This window comes from Pleurodeles waltl, chromosome 10 (genome assembly GCF_031143425.1).
Source record: "Pleurodeles waltl isolate 20211129_DDA chromosome 10, aPleWal1.hap1.20221129, whole genome shotgun sequence".
NCBI classification, from domain to species: domain Eukaryota; kingdom Metazoa; phylum Chordata; class Amphibia; order Caudata; family Salamandridae; genus Pleurodeles; species Pleurodeles waltl.
Genome location: NC_090449.1, coordinates 623123298 through 623144114, shown reverse-complemented (window position 1 = coordinate 623144114; position 20817 = coordinate 623123298). Strand labels below are relative to the sequence as shown.

At 41.2% G+C, this 20817-nt stretch overlaps 1 protein-coding gene across 2 annotated transcripts in view; it reads right to left on the bottom strand.

The window, feature by feature from the left end:
- Window positions 1–20817, bottom strand: part of C10H9orf152 (chromosome 10 C9orf152 homolog) — a 163509-nt gene that overhangs the window by 141149 nt on the left and 1543 nt on the right. The gene's annotated exons all lie outside the window — the stretch shown is intronic.

Genomic DNA, 20817 nt, shown 5'->3' with positions numbered 1-20817 from the left:
AAACAGACATTTGAGGCGAACAGATTTAGGGTATATTTGGTGTTGTAGGGTGCTTTATATAGGAGCTGCTCTACACCTAAACATGGGAACTACTCAGAGCTCATTTTTTTTCCTTTTTTTGCATAATTTATGCGGCAGTCTAAGCCTCAAATGGTATTGATCTGGCTCATATTGGGTGCTCCACTTTGTCTCGACAAACCTAAACCTCTCTGAAGAACTCATAACAAGAGCAAAACAAGTGTCAGGGGTTCATTTTATTCATTCCTGGTTGGCTTGGATGGTATTTCACCAATCCAGAGCTGTAATACTGTGCCTGGGGTGGTAAAATACTTTTGTTTTTTCAGCAGGCATGAATGGCACTAGCTAATTCTATGCTGAAAGATTTGTTGTGAAAATGGCAAGAGACTTTGTCACTTTCTCTGTGGATGTCACTATGCTAATTTGAGGTGAACAGATTCAGAGTATCAATGGTGTTGTAGGGTGCTCATATTAGGAGCTGCTCTCCAACTAAACTTGGCAACTAACCAAGGTTCCTTGCTTCCTTATTTTGCATACATGTATCTATATATATAGGTATATATATATAGAGAGAGAAGGAATAGAAAACATAACATGGGCTTATAATGTCATAGATGGGTTCTCGTGATATTAAAAACAATGCAATCCACAAGTGCCTGTGGGTCAGGGTGTATCTACCTTGCATCATTATGCCCCTTTTATGCACAGGGATTGTGTCCCCAAGTCCTGTAGTGGATGTCAGAACATTTTCTTGAGCTGTTGCAGCTTGCAAATCAGAACACAAGGTACCACGGTACAGTTGAAGGTACTGTGGTACTGCATGGGTTGGCAGGAGAATAGGCTCCCTCTGGCAATGGGATTTGAGTATTTTTTGGTATTGCCGAATCCTTTTGTACTTAATGGTTCACATATCATTAACTTTCTATCAGATTAACCTCTTCATGACTACCAAAGCACCTCTTTAAATGGACATTTCTAGAAAACAACAGAATGGAGTTACACCAAATAAGGAAAAACACACTTTTGGAGTAAAGTTCTACCTTTCTGCCAAATTTGGTGTGATATCATTCAGCGTTTTCTAGCTTTTCTATAGGAATTAACGTAACAAAATAAATAATTGTTTTGTGACCCCCTTCTTTTTGGTTAGCCCTTCTGCGTGTGCACACACACACACACACAGACACACAGACACACACACTCACACACGTTTGTTGTTTTTTGCACCGCTGGTCCCTCGAAATGAAAGGGACTATCTATTATGTAGATGTGCACATTGTGCAGTAGACGCATGCCATCACTTACAGTCAGATGGGCCAATGGCTGAAGTGTACTTTCTCTCTTCCCCATAATGTATGCTGCGGTGGGTGGAAATAAAAAGTGAGTAACACTAGGAGAGACCAATGGAGGAAGAACACTTTCTGAAAGCCCCTGTAAGTATGTATGGTAAATGTATTTGATTAAAAACAAAATGTCCTGGCTAACGACAGACATAAAAATTCAAATTGTGAATCGAGCTGCCCAGCACAGACCCAGAGAGCCGTGTGCTCCTAAAAAGTCTGTTGACAAAAAAGTAAGGAGTTGCATCCACCCATGATCTTCCAGAGTGGAAGCAGGGCGGGCCTCTCTCATCTGCCCAAGTCAGTGTGACAGACGATAGCTGTGATCAAAGCCCTACAATAGAAGAAATCTTCAGGGAAGCAAAAGGAAGCTAAGCACTGATTAGTGTAAAAAAATGACGCTAATTCAGTGCAACCCGAGTATAAATATGGGCCTTAGTACGCTCTTTGATGTAACAAAGGAGAATATTTTAGTAGGACATGGAAGGCTTTAATATGCACTTTCTCTTCTTGCTTGTTTATTAATCATAGCATAGTTAAAGTAAACTACATATACTATAGTCCTGCTGCTTGGGTGGGAAATAACGACACAAAGGCAAACAATAGTATACATATGGGTAACCCTTAATTGTTTTCCTCTTTTCATGCAGCTATTTAAGTGTTTGCGAAGGAGTGTTATTATCATGCACTGTGTAAGGTTGTATTCTATGATATCTTCAGTTGCTCTGCAGGGTTTGAAGCACCCTGCTTCTTCTATTGTATTTGTTGCCTAATTGGCTACATTGTATCTATGACTGTTGGAGGGAGGACTCTGTCGATTTATTAGTTGCTTTGACAATTTTGTGTCTGGAGGCTTGCTTTAACCTTAGATCCCATTGCAGATTAATCATTGTGGCAGTGCACCCAGCTGACAGGGATGTCAGTTGCATATTAATTACTGTTTCAATTCTCTTCATTTAAAATGTTGCCACCAATATTAACAATTCAGTGGTGAATGCTATATTTATTTCTCTGACCCAGGTTGTGGGGAGTAGCAGGCCTTTTTCTCAACAGTTGGAGTGGGAGGGGAACAGACAACGTGGGAATAGATGTACAGAAAATAAGCACAAGGTACTCCATGGAAATTACCTCATTAATAAGCGTTTTTGCATTTGTTGGGGTTCGCTTTCACAGTGGGAGGATGACCTATGATCAACCGTAGCAGATTCCAGACTTGGGATTGATTAGTGGTGCAAATAATACACCATTTGATGGAATGATTGATCAGTAGGTTGACAATAATTATGATGATAATGCATACTATAATAATGACGGTGGTATCAATAATATAAAATGAAAATGGTTGAAAAACCACAAACTAGTTCTGGATGCTAGGGACACTCCTATGTTTGAATCAGGTTTATTACAGCATCCTAACTCTCTTTAATGGTCCCTTCTGGTGTTTGTGGATGAGTATAATAAGTCTAGGTTTAGGAGTTCTATTGACAGGGCAACTAGAACCAGGAAAAGGGCTGAATGCCCTGACCAATTATTGCAGACAAGGCAGTCATATTCATGCTCTAGATCCCAAAATCATGTTATTAAGCGGGATGGATAGATCCCAGGAGGGAAGTAGATGGAGCCTCGTCTTTGAACCAGGACAAGATGTTGTATACTCTGTGCCCAATCACAAAAGTATTTGGGCTGATGTATGATCGGATTTAATGAACAAATACAAGGGCCCAAACCTGTGATTTACCAAAATGAAGAGTTTGCGACTTTCACAGTGTTTTTAGAATTTACTAAGCTCATTTAGTTATTCAGAAACAAGTAACCAAATTACTAAATGGGCTTAGGAAACCATCTGAATTGGTATTTGAAAGAGGCATGTTCAGGGCATCACTTCTACATACCGATTCCTTATGGTATTTGTTAATGTTTTGGGCCAAAACCTGGTCCCAAACATTATTATTTGAAAGACTACTGAAAGGCAGTGGTAACTCCTCACAAATGAAAATGGGTACCCAGAAGACCACTTCAGGTTTTTTAGGAGTAGGTCCACTGCCTACTCTAAAAAAACTATTCAGAACGTCTCCTTTTCTTTTTTTTTTAACACAGACAATTTTCATTTTAGGACAATGAGCTCCATTAAAAAATCTTGCTCTATTTATTCCAAAGCAATCACAGACATGGATTGAGCAGGTCACCATCCCCGTGATGTCAACAAACTGTAGTGAGTCGCAATTTGTGACCCACCTAATTAATATGCATGAAGAAGGTCAGTTTCCGATCAACTATGATTTGGTTTTCTAAGAACCGACCCACTATTAGATAGGTTGATTCTTAAAAATCTTCACAAGTCACAAAATGGCCACAAATTGTAATCAATATTTTAAAACCAGGAAATAGTACATATATCCCATTGGGCCATGCAGAACAGGCACACAAATGGGTGAACCTTTACATCCAGATATAATATTTGATTGAGCCCAAAGGGCAGTGTGTTTTTTGGAAAATTATTATGGTGGACTTTTTCAATGTAGGAGGCTGGCCTTCTATGTAGTGTGCAAAGCTAGGCATACAGTGCAGGGGGTCCAGGCAACCACACATTGGTTTACAGGGACAAAGGCTAGATCACCTAATGCTCAAATTTTTATGGTAGCTTGGTCGACCAGTTAGGCCAATCTTGGAGACATGCAAAGCATTTGTTGTACTCGTAGCATCAATCTTGCAACTCACACACTCAAGGGAATAATTCCAATTTATTAAAATACTTCAGATGTTTATGTAATTTCTTAAACCAAGATCCTTAAAATTGCTTAAGTTTTTTTTGATATATGAATTTTTGAAGTTTAATTAAAAAAAAGTATTTTTGTGTGTAAATATGCACCATAGGACTCAATGGAGGATAACCTTTAAAATGCATATAAAATTGTAAATTAGGTTTACCAAGTTCTTCTTTTGCGGGTTGATTGAGGCCATCGGTGGGCGCACTTAAGTGCGGGAGGCACCCAGTTCCGGCAGGAGCAGTGGGATAAGGACCCTGGAGCTGGTGCAGGGCCTCTGGGGGGGGGGGGGGGGGCACTTGGAAAAGGACTGCACAGATGAATTTAAAGGTGAATCATGGGGGTCCCCTTGGAGTGGTGAGGTTGTAAGGGATGGTGGACCCTTAGGACACAGGAGGTTCTTCTGTGCAGGGCACAGGGTGGCCAGGTGTAGAGCAAATCGGTGATCCAGGAGCTGTGCGCAAGGATGCCCTCATAAGCAGGAGGTAAGTCAGTTCAAGGGTCGATTGCAGGACAACGGGGGCACTCTTGCAGGAGAGCTGGGTTGATTCTAAAGTCCCTTGATTGTGGCTTCCTCCTGATCCATTTTCAGTCCGAGTGGGATGTTTTTCTTGGTGTCTGAAGTCAGGTGACCAATATCCAGGATATTGGTATGATTCAGCCGCTAGAGGGTGCAGTGCCACTTAGTGTGGCACACTGGCAGGGGTTGTCCTTGCGGTCGCCAGGGTGAAGTTTGGTCTGGCTGCGACATTCAGTCCCGGAGTTTGCATCCGGTCAGTGAAGTGGACCTCACTGGCTTCTTGATTCTTTGGGGATTTAGAGTGGTACCTCCACTCTGGAGGGAGTTTTCTGGCAATTTGCAAAGCCTGGCTATTTTCCTTCCATCCAAGATGGAGGAAAATTAAATGAAGAGTCCACCTCGCATGCAACATCTTAGGAGTGGTACATGGTAGGTTGGGCCACTCCTCCTGTCCTTTGTTTGAGTTTCCCGCTGTTGCTCCCACCAAAAGTGGGAGTTTGCAACAGGGGCGGCCATCTGCTGCTAGCAGCAGGCCTGGAGGCCGAGTTTCAAAGGCAGTAAGCTCTTTGTAGCTCGTCAACAGGGCAGGGCACATTCCTGAGGGGAGGAGGGGCCTTGGTACCTCCACCCAGGAAGGGCTTTCTTCTAAATCCCAGAGGGCAGAGGCCCTCACTCCAGGGGTGCAGATTTGTGTCTGGAGGAGGCAGGCTGGATGTGACTAGCCAGCAACCATGCCAGGGTAGTTAGCTTTTGCAAGGGGCTCTCTAAGGTAGTTCCCTGGGTACATTTGGTAATAAATCCAATACTGGTACCAGTTTACATTTATAATTCTGAGTAGTTTGATACCAAACAACCCAGGGTTCAGAACGGCCATCATGTAGCTGTGAAACTTGTATCGACCAGTGTCCCGCACATGTAATAAAATGGCTTCTCTGTTCACTCACTTTGTCCCAGGCTTGGCAAGGACACAGTAGGGACATATTGCTCATGCAGCTATGCCCTCACATGCAGTATAGTGCACCCTGCATTAGGGCTTGAAGGGCTGCCAGAGGGGTGTCTTACCCATAGTACATGCAGTGTATATTGGACAGCGCACACAGGCAGTGTGCCATGTCGAGTCTGCGTTTTAGGTTTGAACCAGGACACTCAGCCTGCAATGGGAGGGCAGGGGGTACCTGAATGCATGGCCCTAGAGAGTGTCACAATAAGTGCTGCTGCCCTCAGGGGCCTACCCTTAGTACCTTCTGCCCTGGCTACCTAAATACCATTTACTAGGGGCTTAACGGGCAGCCAAAGGTGTATCCAATTGTGCCAATGCATCACAACAATTTAGGGTCACTAACAACTTCTAGGCTACATCACATACCAGGCAAAAAGTGGGTGCTAACCATGTTAAAAAGAGGCCTTTTCTCACAGGAGGTGTAAAGACTTCTCATACAGATAGATGCGAAACTGGGTGCGCTAGCTTACTGTGATGTTGGCTTTATGACTGGGGATCTCTGTTTGGTGATGATTTCATCGGGGGCAATACTGCAGCAATACTGGTGTTTCCAGCCAAAGTTCTTCCTGCAGAGAAGTGGCAGTATGAAGCTTTAGTCCCAACAGAGGACAGGCAAGGGGCAGGAAATCAAGGCTCAAAACTGGAGTACAATTAAAAATAATCCAAGTATTCTACAAACTGTTGAGGAATTCCACATAGATTTATATTCAACTCTCGTACAAACTCGTTTTTCCTACACCAATACAGTTTTCCATAAAGACAATAGGTTTAATTACATTGGAGGTACAGGAGCTACAATTGAAGGAAGTGATAGACCCTTGTTTGCTTCACCCCGGAGATTTTGTGAGAAATATATTTCTAGTGCAGAAAAAGAGCAAAGAGTTCCAGCCAGTGATAAATTTGAGGGATCTCAACCAATATTTATTTTACCATTATTTCAAAATGGAAACAGTAGTCAGTCTCCAGAGAAAATGCTCCTTCCAGCAGATTAGCTGATTCATATTGAGCTGAAGGACATATCTAACAGTACAAAATTATCACCATCTCATGAAATATCTACAATCTCTTTGGCAGGGGAAGGCATTTGGGTTCACATCACTACCATTTGGCCTCATCTCCACTGCTTGGTGCAGGGGGTGACTGGTGTTAATGGGCACAAGGGGCGTTGCCCTGCTACCCTTGGGGGAGAGGCAAGAACAGGGAAAATAAACACAGAGCAGCTGAAAAGAAATCACTGCTCTGAGACACTGTGCTGAATCTCATGGGTAAACTCTAGTGAACTCTGCAGATGCCCTACTGGGCAAGCTCCAGCTGGCCGAGGTTTTCTTCGACTTGCAGGCACAAGCTACAGCAGGGACATCATCGGAGAGGGAGTGTTGATTTAGAATGCAATGGATCCGGTTCCTCTTGCGGAGCGTGAACAGTGGCCCTTGAAGGAGTTAGCAAAGCTTCATTCACTTCAATGGCTGTGGGCAGGGCAGGCCGATGAGGACAAGGAGGGAGTGGGTGGCAACAATTTGTTGATTGCACAGACAGGCAGGCTGTAGGAGGAGTGCAGGTTGCTGCTCTCCTGGCAGTAGCATGTGTTTAGAACTGCATTTGGTTTCACTTTGAAGAAAACATTATTAAGCTGAGCAAGTGCTCCATATCTTGACTCTTTTGCTGCGTAGAAGCCCAAGAGAAGGAAGGAAACAGCTGTGGACAACAATCGCACTAGTGGACTAAGTGGTCAGCGTGCAGTTAAGCTTCTGCTTAAGGGGCATCATAACCCCCACCCCTTACACAGCTTCAGTGGGGTGTGGTTCTTGATGGGCCTCTTCTGTCTGAAGCTTGGCAGACAAAGACTTATAATTAACTTGGGAGGGTGAGTGAGTGAAAGGAAGGGTGGTAAGTGAGTGGATGAATGTATGAAATGGTGAATGGATAGATGCATGGATGAATAAGTGAAGGGATGGATGTATAAATGAAAGAGTGAAAGGAAAGAGGGTCCAAGGGAGAGAGAATATATGATTTAAAGGACGAGAATGTGTATGAGTGAAAGGGAGGGTAGATGGATGGATGGGTGAACAGGGAATGGATGGAGGAGTGAAAGGATGGATCGATGTATGAGAAACGATGGATGGATGGCTGGAAGAATAAGTAAAAGGATGGATGGATGAGTGGAAGTTTAAATGGATGGATGGAGTGAAACTATGGATGATGTGTGAAATGATGCATGTACAGATGGATGAATAAAACAATGGCTGGATGAGTTGAAGGCAGGGTAGATTAATGTATAGGTGAAAGGATGGATGATTGGATGAGTAAGAGGGTGAATTGATAGATGGATGAATAGATGAATAGATGAGTTAGTGAAAGGACGGGTGGCTGAGTGATATGTTAAATAGAGAGATGTATGAGTGGATGGATGGCTAGGATGAAGGTTGGGTGGATGGGTGTAATGATGGATGACTGAGCGAAAGAGTGTATAGATGGATGAGCCAATGGGAGGATGATGGATGGATGGAGTGAAAGTGTGGATAGATAGAGCGAAAGGGTGCATGGATGAGCGAAAGGATGGTTGGATGATTGAAAGGATGGATGACTGGATGGATGAAAGGGGGTGGATAAGTGAAAGGATTGATGACTGAGTGGATGGATAGGCGTCCCTGGACCAGTGTCTGCTCTCCATTATGGGATCTACAGCTACACTGTACCCTCCTTGTTTTGTGGTCCATTTTTATTATTTTAAGAGTGAATAATTATTCACTCTTGGGATAATAAAAATAAAATGCAGGCACACTTTGGGTTCAGCAACAAACTGAGGCAGCTAATTACATTGTTTGATTGCTGACACAGGTGCACAAAGGTGCCTGCACCATTCCAGCACTGTGAGCATGTCCGTGTGACTATGTGTGGGGGTTAAAGTGAGAGAGAGTCGTCCTCTAAAAAGGTAACATTTCTGGGTCTCCTTTACTGCAAGGCTCTCTAGCATCTAAAAATAAGACATTTACAAATAGGTTGGACTATTCAGAGGTCACTCCTTTAGATTAAGAGGCAAGGGAGGAAATAAGCAGGTGGTTGAGTCAGATAGATTCCTGGGAAGGTCTGGTTATTGTTTCTACATCCCCAGATCTAGTTCAAGAATTTTATGCACTTTTGGGGGGTTAGCACACCATTTGTGGCAGTTTTCCAACTAGAGGGAGATAATCAAAGGCCGGGTCAATGCATATGAATTGCTTAAATCGTCTTGCAGGCACCTTTGCGAACAGAAGCTTCATAAAAAACAAGGTGAATTGTTCTGTCCATCTGTGTATGGACAATCTGACGAAGGATTAGGAAGGATGAGTTCAAAATGTTTGGCAAAATCCACCAGATCCATGTGAGAATGTTGGCTCCATCAAACTATATCTCTAGTGGAAGAGTATCTTCCATTACCCTGCAGCATGGTGGCAGACTGGTACTGGAGAAGGATTTATGAAAAATGCAATTGGGGTCTGAATCATCAGGTTTTCAAAGCTCTGAGCAGGATTTAGGAGCCCTTCAGCATAGCCCAATTTGTCTTTTGGGTAACGACTCAGTTCCAGAGGTACTTTCATTGAAGACTACATCTATAAGCATAGGCAACAGGTGTTTTTCTTCAGGAATGGTCTGATGGAAATCTCTATGCTTTTCCACCATATATCATGATATTGAGGTGTGTAGCACAGATTAGCAGACAGTGAGTGTGAGTGGTCTTGATAACACCACTTTGGAAGGTGCAACCATGCTACCTTTCCCTTTTGGAGGTATCAGTAGGCTTTCCAATTCTACTACCTGTCGTTGATGAATCTCAACAGGCAGTGTCACAACCTCATCTTAGAGGGCAATCTGGTACTGGTGGTATGAACCTTTCAGAACATTTGAAGGTATACCAGGCTTTTCAGAATCAGCTTCTGATTAAATCAGTGCACCCCGGTCATGGGTACACCTAAACCCTACAAGTCAGCCTATGAAATCTGGTTTAGGTAATATATGGAATGGGGAATCTACACCGTTTTGTCAGATGTCAACTTTTTTAGCATCTTTTTTCATATTTATGCAGTTTTATATAGTGTGAACTCAACCCAAAGGTATTGGAGCACTTTACATGAGCACAAGTTACATTACACAAAGTCACTTTTTTTGTTCTCAGGATGTTGAGTCAACGGCAAGACTCGAACCTAGTTTGAGCCTTAAAACCACATCTTCTCCCTACTTGTTAATGGACAGAATTCATGTAGGACTATTAATGGGTATTGGTCAACAATATCAGCTGGGCACCAGAAAATTGAAGGTATACCTTTAGGGGAACATCCTTTGGTGTCTAGTCTGTTAAAATTATTTAGATGTGCAAGTCTCCTAAACCTGTGCGATCTTAATATAGTTTTATGACTATAAATGAGAGAACCATGAAAAGCTTTCATTGACATTGTTATCCGCCAAGCTGGTCATGTTGTAAATGCTTAGTGACCTTCAGGAGAGTACTGGATGCTAAATCTTTGGACATTTCCTTGAGGAATTTTGATTCAGTGGAGTTTATTTTCCTATCATGAGGCATATTAAGACTGCATCTACTTCCATAGAGTTTCCAGCATTTCATTTGGATCTTAAGTTATGTGCGATGAGATACCTCAAGCAGTATGTACAAGTAATGGAGAATTAATATTAATATTAATATTAATGTTTTTTTGCTAAAATCTTACTCGAGTTACTGCAGCTATACTAAGTGGATGGACTAACACAGTTATGTCCCTAGTGTTGGTGAATATAGAACACTTTGCGAAACAACCTGGCAAGGGTACTACAGCCTTGAACATGCTTTGGAATGGCGCCTGGTTGGAAGACTCAAGATTAATTTGGGGTGTCTACATTTTAAATCTTTTACTGCTAGCCATTTCAACATGCAGCAATGACAGTAGTAAATAAGATTTGAACTTGCATAATAGAGCTTCCTGTCTTGTAATGAAATTGCAGATACTCCTAGCATGTTAGTAAATGAGAGTCCTGATATATTAAAGACAAAGGAGGCGAATATTATCTCACCTGCTGTGATGTAACTCCACCCTATTAACAGGATTAACAGGATTGCAGTCCTTTTTGTGCTATTTTCAACTAAACAAGCAGCATAGAGAAGCATATGTTAGGCTTTTGGGAAGGAGGAATTACTTTCAGGTAGTGGACTTTTGTATTTGAAATGAAAACCATTTGAAGAAGGAAGTTCTGTAGTTACTCCATGGATCTATGCTACTGTTTATATCCTATGTTTATTTCACTAAATATAACAGTAGCCATCAAATGAGGACGTTAAAGGACTATGCCATTACTTGGGCTTATGTCTCTACTGGCTAAACTTCATACAGCATCTTTGGTTGCTTAACTGGGCCACCAGAACCTGGGCTTTTGTCTCTCTTGGGAGGACTTTGTAGAGTATTCTCCAGTTACTTAAATGTGAGCAGGACCTGGGCTCATGCCGCCTCTGGATGGACCCCAGACATTTTCTCAAGTTTTTTAACCATGCTTTCAGTTCCTGGGCTTCTCTTACACAAAGGTAAGCCCATATACTATATTTGCCTACCGTCTCACTGATCTTCAGCAAAGGTGGAGCATAATGTATGATTCAGACCTACATAAACAGAGTTATCAGTATGGGAAACTGTGTTTTTCTCACATTCCCTTTTTCTATAAAGCATTAGTGTCTATATAGCACAAACCTATCTGAGAAGTAAATGAATTCACCACTTTCCACAGCCTAGTAGGCCTGCAACAACATGTTTAAGGCAAGTAGTTGTTCACTTATAAAGAGCAATGTGCACCAGAATCATCTTGGTACTACAGAGCAATTCAGAAATCAAATGTTTTCCATCTTGAGAACATGTGTAGAGCTAGCTTTAGGTTCCTTTCAGGAAAGAGGATTAAGGGAAATTCCAACACACTGCTGTTGCTACTGAGAAGGTCTTTGACAAAGGAACATTGGATATTTGGGATTCGTAAATGGTGCTGTTGTGCTGGTCATAGAGTATGTTGTGTGTGGTATTGGGTAAAACACGATTACAAAAAAGACTGTTTGCATACAAAGCTTTTTGCACTAAACATACAGATGTGATTAAAATCCACAGCTACGCAGAGAACTAATAAACTGTGCCAAGACTGAGTAGCCCTAGCATCATTTGTGAGGCCACATTTTGATCAAGCTTTGAGTACTTGGTCTGGGTGTTTATGGAGGTCATGATTTTTTCTTTTTTTCTTTATATGTGTATTTGTTGTCTTATAAAGTACAGGCTGCACCAAAACGACCTTCTCACTGCTCTTCAGAGAAGAGGTGAAGCAAGTGGCAGAAAGTCAATATGCATTGACTTTGCTAAAATAGCAGACATCTTTTTCCAAACATTACAACATCAGCAATGCTATTTACAATGGAGGGGGCGTTCACCATTTGTGGGGTGTATACATAAACAATGAACAATGGAATGTTAACATCAAAAGGGATCATAAGTTCAGCTTCAGCAATAATACTCTTGTAAAGGAGCAACAAAGAGACATAAAATATTAATAAATGATTGTCATAGAGCCCAAGTTCATTATTAGCATAATTGACCTTGCAAAGTACAACCCAAAACTGACATTATCACAACAAAAGATACACTATTCGCATCCTAAAAAGTAATACAACTAACACTAGCTTTAATGTATCTTACTTTAAGGCAGTTCAGCACACCATTTTGAAGAGATTAATTTGTAAGGCCACCAATGGTGTAAAATGACTTTATATGGCCTTTGGGAATGGGGAAAGGGAGTACGAGGAGGAGTTTCTGTCTAAGGCAGCAGAAAAGAGGGAATCTCAGAGATTAGGGAAAAGGATATCCAAGGAGAGACTGATTTGGAGATGGGATGGGGTGGGATGGCATACTGGACTACTGGGCTCTGATTGAACATTGTTGTTACAGACTTTGAGTTCCTGTTTGATTTCTTTCCCTGGTAGAGAAGAAGGAGGAGGATTTGTTATACATGGCACACCAGCAGGCCTTTATTTGGGATGTAATCATTTCAAACTATTTCTTAGGTCTATTTTTGGAGAGGTTCATTTGAGGGTTCAGACATACTGCTTTAGCTGAGAGGATGGAGGATTTGTATCATTAGCATTTCAATTTGAGTTTGGTAAGTGGTGTGCCTTTTAGGACTTTTAATAGGGCGTCTTTTGATGCTGATCCTTGATGAGAACTTTATGGAGGCCTTGGTTTTGTGAAAGGTTTTCACAGCAGCGAGGTAAGTAGCAACAAGCCTAAGCCTCATATTGCTTATTGGTGATAGCAACACCAGCCCCTGATATTTCCTGTCAATCCTCTCTAACAGTGATATATTTTGTTGGGGTGAGACATTCTGAAGGAAGATAAGAGAACGGATTAAGTCAGTTTTTAATCTATAGTAAATGGGTGCACAATTTAGTGGTGAGGAGAATTTAGGGTCAAGGGAGATTTTGTTGGAAATATCAGTCGTGAGGAGGCTCACAGGACAATGTCTTCTATAGGTAGGAAAAGGATTCTTGGAGTTGTGGGTGACTGGAATAGCATGGGGATTAACAGTGAAGATAGAAGATGGGGTAGTAGTGATGAAAAATGAGAGGGAAGAGGAAATATTGAATATAAAGCTCAATCTCAGTTATATAAACATTAAAATACAATTTATGCTAGAAGTGTGTCTTGGAATCACAGTATTTGACACTTTAATCTACTAACAATAATAGTGGAGTAGAGATAATAATTTGGTGATTTCTAATTATTTACTTCACCAAATGAGTGCCAGTGAAAAGTACAATAGAGGGCTTGATTTACATTTTGATGGACAGGTTACGTCATCACAACGGTGACGGATATCCCATCTGCCGAAATCTGAATCCCGTTATATCTTATGGAATTTTGATTTCGCTGGGCAGGATATCTGTCACCATTGTAATGGAGTAACTTGTCTGCCAATATCTAAATCAGGCCCATAATTGGGATGTACATTTGAAAGGGCAGTTTTAGACTAGAAATTGTTTAAAAGAAAGGAACTGAAAGAACCCCCATTGAACACCCTCTGACTTAGCAATCTATGGCAGTTCTTAGCAATAGAGTTACGGACACATAACCCATCACTGTTAGAGTGCAAGTTTATAGCAAGATGGTCACCAATAATTTATCATTTCCCTCTAATCGAATACTCCTGCTTCGCACCTCCCCATCTGAGAGCCCTACAACTCTTTGACTAACCCTAGGAAGCTGACTGTAGTTGACAAGCACCCATTAGTATTACATTACAGGCACGCCACCCAGCTAGGCTAGTCTGGGGTGGATGGCCACTGGTTGATCCATTATCTGTATAGAACATCCTCTGTTCCCTGTCACTGTTCAGTACCATACTGATCTGACATTGGAATACTGCTTCATTGTGCCTTGTATTCATTTTTCATCTCGTTATATCTGTTTACTCCTTGGAATGGGGGAGGCAGCCAGTTGGCGCTCTCCTGCGTGTTGTAGGTACAACGATGTTATATCGCTTAGATGATATATGTTGTAATATATAGGCCACAATGTACCACGTAACAATTCAGAATCGTTAAAAATATTTTAAGAGAAAAGAAAGTAGGCTTTCTAGTAGCCCAAAGTTCAGAACTGTATTATGAAATTCTACTTTTAAAATCATAACTATCCACATTTCACACATTTAAAAAACAATGCATGGCTAGATTAACATATACAAAAGCACCTTCCACCGTAATTAAAAAGGTTGGGTGAAAATTGAGGCCTTTAAAAGATTCACCTTAAATAATCTTAAAATTTCGGTTATGCATCTGTCTTCTGCACCTTTTCTATGACCCCCAATATCTATCTGTGCACGGGCAAATCAGTATATGTTTGCTTTTCTATAAAACACTTAATCAATTTGTAATGTTCATAAAATATACTTTTTGGGGTATGATCTTTTGGTTTATCAGTCTGAGGTGAACTAGTGCATTTAAAGATTAGTTATGAGAGACTATTGCTTTCTTTTCAAAACGTTTTGAACCAATGCTTGCAGATTTTTGCACTGCTTAATTGAATCTGTAGGCTGTTGAGCTAGTTATAACTCGTACAGAACCATATCTGTAATTATGCAATAATCACCGAAAAAGTAAATACTCAGTTAACAACGAAATCTGAACATGTTTAATTTGATTAGTCATATGGAAAAAACGGAGGAACCCTTTTCTCCAGGGCATCTACCCACATGATTTTAAATAAAGTGTTCACAATAATTTTGAGTAACTTTGGCATCTGAATGCAGTCACAGTTTATACTATCCACCTTTCTCAAAATTTTATTTTTTTAAACCGGGGTAATACGGAGGTGTATAGTCTGCAATTTTTCATCCTATATGCGATGGGATTGGGAAATTTAGTATTCATTTTCTTTTTTGACTTGTGTTTAAGTCTGACACAGAAAATGTGCTCACGGACAATACATGAATAGAAAGTCTGAAAATGAAGGGACTGCTCTGGCTTATGTCTTTAACAATAACTTATATTCATGTTCTACTTAATGTCACAGATTTGCTATTTTCGAATGTTGATGCTAAGAAATGTTATTATTATTTAATGATTCTCAGTTTATCTACCTCAGAAAGATGAAAGGCCGAGTCAGCCTTGCTGGGTTTTCTGCTCACGACTTGAATATTCACATAGTTTTAATCAGTGAGTCCATACCTCGTATTGCTCTAGTGATGATGCTTAAAAAAATTCCACTGTCCTATAAAATTCTTATTATGGCCAAGTTCGAAAACTGACTTTGATACAAGTTAATAAGGTTGTTTTGGTCCATTTGATTGAAATTATTTGGTTGAGTGTGTGACCTGAAGAAATGTAGGGATTGAGACAGCAAGGCCACTCAAAGCCTCAATATGTAAACCCAAATCTGAATGAGGCTTAAATCTATTTCTTATCACAGAAACTAATACGTTTTTATTACCAAGGTTAAACAAAAAATAAAAAGCACTAGAAAAAAATACAATTAGATTGTGCAGAATAAGTAGTTTAGGAAAAATAATGTTCTTGAAAAAAACAAGTAGTGATACAGAGGCTCTCAGTGATGAATTATTTACAAGGGACTACCCTTTAGCAGCAGAAGAACATCAGTATTCGGAGAAAAAAAGAAAAGAAGGAAAAATAAATGAAATGCAAATTGGCTGCCAAACGTGAGAGCAGAACATCTGTGCACCTGGGGGAACACATCATAAGGGCGCTGACAATGGGATTCTTGTGTCACTGAAGAGAAATGGGTGAAATGGTAGATTAGGCATATTACGAGGTGTGCAGTTGCCTGTAGAAGATGGTTGGCTGGTGTTGGGTCAAGGAAGATGTGGAAGTGCAGTGCCGGTGCCCTGTGTTTCAGTGGAGGTGGTGAGATTGACATGAAGTGAAGACTGACAAGATCTGGGGTATGGAAGGTGGAATGGGTGTGTAGGTAAAAAGGTAACTTCTGAAGCATCCAACCATAATGCAAAGTTAGGATCTGCATAAATACATATCAGGGATATAGAGACCTATTCATCTTAAGAGCCCTGGGGCAGAGGGAGGGAGGCGGGATACAGGGCAGTTGAGAGCCATGGACTCTAAGAAGCTGGAGAACCGAGAAACAGATTTCTAGAAACAGAGTGGTGGGGTGCCTAGAGCTATGAAAGTGCTGTGCAGTGGTGTTCCTACAGATTTTTGGGGAATTTATTTTGGGCAGGTTTGTTTTTTACCTTCTTAGAATTCTGATGACAACAACTCAACTGCAATAAAAGCTGCTAAAATGGTGCTGCTTTCAGTTCTAGTAGAGTTCTCTTAACATAAGACTTACAACACACTGGTGTAGGCCCTTAAGCTGACACACAGGATGTCAACTACTTTGTGCTAAAAAGTTTCACTATAGATGTAGAGGAGAACATCACTTATAGCTGACTGCCTGGCTTCACATGTCAAAAGAAAGACAAGCAGCTCTGTATTGACCAACCTTTATCTGAAACTATGTCTGGGAGGACTTGAAACTAGGACTGCAGGCGGCATTTCTATGATTTAACTCCAAACGATACCAGACTCTCTGGCTGCCGTGGTTTGCATCCTGCTCTGGGGCAGATATCCTGATCCTCAAAGTGCTCAAAACTGAATAGATGGAGGATCCAGTAGTCCAATTGAAAAATGTATTTGATTGCTTAGATGGAGGAGTAGAAGGACATGGAGCCAATGTTTAATCTTGTTGCAACCCCACTGTGGCTGTTTGCATGTGTCTGAATTTGTAATAACTAGACCTGTAGATTTAGAAAATGTTATCAAGGAAGTACTTTACTATCCTTGTATGGCCAACATAGAGGATTAGCAACCAAAGAAATTGACTTCAACCCAGGCCCACGATCCTCTGTGAGCACTCTTGGGCACTGAGAGCTGTTGTGAATATTTATATAAACTGTAGCCCTCTACCGTTCACTTTTGATATGTTTGATATCTTTCTTATTTGCTGCTAGAAGGATGGTTTGAGAATTCTTATTCCAAAAATATCTTTATTAGTTATCATATAGTTTCTACATTTTGCTTATCTTTAATATAAATCAGCATGACTCTAAATTCTTTTGTTCTTTCATTGCATTGCTGTTTATTGTGTGAGTTATATCACATGCCTCATATTCTTCTCTGAAGGTTTGCTTGCTGCTCCAGCCAAGTTGCCAGAAATAAACCAAGTATACCTTCAAGGACAATTGGTTTACCCCTGTATGGCATATACTTAGGCAGTGTAGGAACTCAGGGCATGATTTAGATATTGACGGATGAGTTACTCTCTGTCAAAATATAAATCCCATAGATTATAATGGGATTTAGATTTTGTCTTTAGATTTTGGCGGACATGATATTCTTCACCGTTGTGACGGTGTAACCTGCCCACCAATATCTAAATCAAGCCCTGAGTCACGTCATCATCAAGGCTGTGACCTCTCTCCCGAAAACAATGGATGTCTCGCCCTTAAAACACATTTTTAAAATACTTTTTTCTATTTATGGTTGAGTAGGTGATACCAACCAAGGCCATGCTTTCTAAATGGACTGATTAATTAATATGACTTAAGCTGGTGTGTGGTGTAATGTCGGCCTATTACTGTAGGAAAAATCGATTTTGAACTTTTGTTTTGGTATAGAAACAACCTTGGTATTGAGCAAACAATTAATATAAAGGAAATATCTTTGTGATGTTTTGAACCCTACAGAGCATGCTATTATTTATTACCTACTAATAATATTTATGCATATGTGCTTAGGCTGGATTTCTTCAAAGCATCCTCAGAAATATTTTGTATAAATTACTCATTTAGGATTTCTTAATATACTTTAGAGATTGAAACCTGCCCTCCTTAGGGATTACTGGGTCGTTTTTTGTGTATTAACTCTCTCACATAGCTTTGTAGTCAGATACCCTACATTGGTGACAAATACTGGACTGCACGTACTTTTGACTGACAGCAAACGGTCAATCTTGACAATGTGGACATGAAATTTTACAACAAGGCTAGTTGAACTATACTGTTTCTGAAGAAAATTAAGACTGATAAAGAATCTTTATTTTGAGGTCATGAGCTTTAAAGAACTGTGCAAGGACAAAGGTCTCTGGTATGGCTCCTCTTATGGCTCCAGGGTGAAAAACTCAAGCTGTCTGAAAAGCCTTGGATGAGGAAAGTATATGAGGGTCCAGTTGGTTACCAGAAGGAGGCCTGATGACCATAGGAGCCCCCAGCACTCCCAACCCTATGCCAGCTAGTATCTTGGCCTTGGAAGGATTTTCACTTCTCAGTGACCTGCCACGGGACATGCTGCAGTGAATAAATAGCTGTTCGTCCTTGAAGCGGAGGTTCACAGTGAACTCTAGTCACTAATGGACTATGAGCACTGGCTTGTGAAAGAGAAGGCACAGGAGAGCCTGGTTCTCAAAGAAAAGAAAGTGTATATAGCATACAATAGCTGCAAAAAACAGTCCATTCACCAAGTCTGCAGCAGTATGATTTGGAGGTCAAGAGGATCAGCAAATCCAGGTCCACTGACAGCAAGCACAGAGGCAGCGCAGTGAGTGGAAATCCAACAACCACTGAAACCCTAGACTTACTATCCCTGAAGATGCACTGACTATTATTGTCATTGGGGAGGGGAACTGACACTGGAGCTCAGCAGTTCTGTGCATTAGATACAAGGTATAGGGTTGTTGGACTGAAGAAGAGCTCATCAAGAGATGGCATTGGAATTATCTAAGGAATTACACCTGGGAAGCACACAGACAAAACACATGTGAAATTAAACATATTTGTTCAATCCCTAAATGACCACACTATTTCAACAGATTTGCTTCCAACACTTTCGGGTCTGGCGGTAGAGCAAGTCTGATTGATTTTATTCGGATGAATACTAAGTCATAGAAGCGAGTCATTGACATGCAAGACAATGAATGGCTTGAAAGTGATCATGACCTGCCGGTGGCCAGTTATTCTGTTTGAGGAAGTTCTGCTTGACCTCAATGATCGCAGTACAACCAGTTGCAACACATCTAGGAGGCACAGGTATATATAATACTGAAGTTACAAGATAAGAGGTCAAATTAACAATAGCCCCTGCAGACCCTGCCTTGTTGGGGCAGCCAGAGCTCTAAGGGGCCCCCTCCACCACTGTGCACTGGAAGCAGGCCCCTGGCTGAGTGCTACTGACTGGGTCCAGATAATGGGGGTCACCCTCTGTGTATTTTACAGGGGGGCCCCCTCAGGTTTTGTTACGATACGGTAAGAGGTTGAATAGAGATAGGTGAGCGGTTGTATAATCTATTCTGACTGGAACAGAGCATACACCAAGTAATTGTTCTTCTAAATTACACCAGTAGTTAGTGGATCACAATTCCTCCAATAGAGGATTGGCTACGAGTTGGACCCAATAAGTTTTAGAGAATGCAGATGGGGCGCAATGTAGTGATGTAGAGGGTTGGAGAAGAACTTAAATTATCATATGGATGTTCGTGCTAACAATGCCAGATACCTTCAAAAGGCGTCAGTGAATAGCATCCCAGTGACTGCTTTGAAGGGCATGGGGACAAGTCAGAATCTGGCATGTGGTACCAGAATATCAAAGTCAGAATACCATGTGATATAGATATCACATCCTTGTTATCATTATCAAAAATATTGCTCAGTGGAGAAAATATCAGGATAAAGCAACATGGGGGAAGGTGGGTTTTAGGCCAAAGCTACATGTGAGGGGATAGGAAAGTAATGGGCATAACGGTGTAGGAGATAGAAAGGCAATGGAGGAAGAATAGGATTGAAAGCAACACAGGGGTTGGTGGAAGGCAACATGGAGGGTTCGGACAGAGGAAAGCAATGGGAAAAGCACTTAGGCAAGCACAGGAAGGAGCAGCAGCCAGGGAACAGAGAACAACATGAATTGCAGGTGGAGGCTCATACATGTGGGAAACAGCTTTAAACACCCACACTGTAGTAGAGTGCTTCACTCAAAAGAAACAAGCATTTGCAATGTAATGGATCTCGCGTTAGCTCGAGTTAGAGCTATTAGCGTTGTAAATTTCTAACTGGACTTTTTTTGCCACATAAATTGAAAATGAAAAGTAGAACAGTTGACATAAGCAAGCCAACTCAAAGCGCCAGGAGTGAGTGTGAAGGAGAGACACAAAAGGAAAAAGAAGTTTGTTCGTAGTCAAACATATCGGCAAAAGTGCAAATATCCATGTAACAGGGTCGATGACCAAGGCAGTAACAAAACTGACCCAAGGAGGGACGAACGCAAAGCATTTACCAATGATAACAAAGGATTTTTGAAAGGCAAACCCATGAATGAGTGATAGTGACGGGCGTGCGGTAGGCATGGTTAAAAGCCCACAGATAGATTACAACAGGCCAAAGCCCTTGCATGCTTGACCTAAAAAGTAGTGCTTGAAATACAAACACTGGATGCAGTGATGCCAGCCAGTCAAAGAGATTGTAAAGAGAAAATGATCCATGGGACGGATAAACATACATTGATAAGCTGGGACACGAATAAGAAGCAAGCAGGGGTGGCTCCTCCATTTGGACAGAGGAGCGTCGCCCCCCGCCAGCAATGGCAGCTGCAAAACCTTTAAAAGAAAAGGATAATAAACTTTGTTT